Raw genomic sequence first — 337 nt, forward strand, 5'->3', positions numbered from 1 at the left:
TATATATATATATATATACACAAACACATGCATATAGGCCTATAAGAAAAAGTAAAATTAAGATCACAGAGCCACAGTTATGCATTTTACATCTATCCTTCAGGTCCAAGCATACAGTTTTAACTTCTGGAACTGTAAGAAGAAAGAAATCAGCTAGTTTCTAAGCTGGATTTTCAAAGGCAGAGCATAAGCAAATCTGTATTCCATACATGTTGTTCATTAGCCTACACGCACCATAAACCTGCAACTGCCATTGCAAGAGACTAGATGGTAAGAGAGAACAACCAATGTCCTTACAAAGCCATACACTCATATTTAAAATTTAATCAGAGAATCT

Source organism: Acanthisitta chloris, unplaced genomic scaffold (assembly GCF_000695815.1).
Source record: "Acanthisitta chloris isolate BGI_N310 unplaced genomic scaffold, ASM69581v1 scaffold40018, whole genome shotgun sequence".
Lineage (NCBI taxonomy): Eukaryota > Metazoa > Chordata > Aves > Passeriformes > Acanthisittidae > Acanthisitta > Acanthisitta chloris.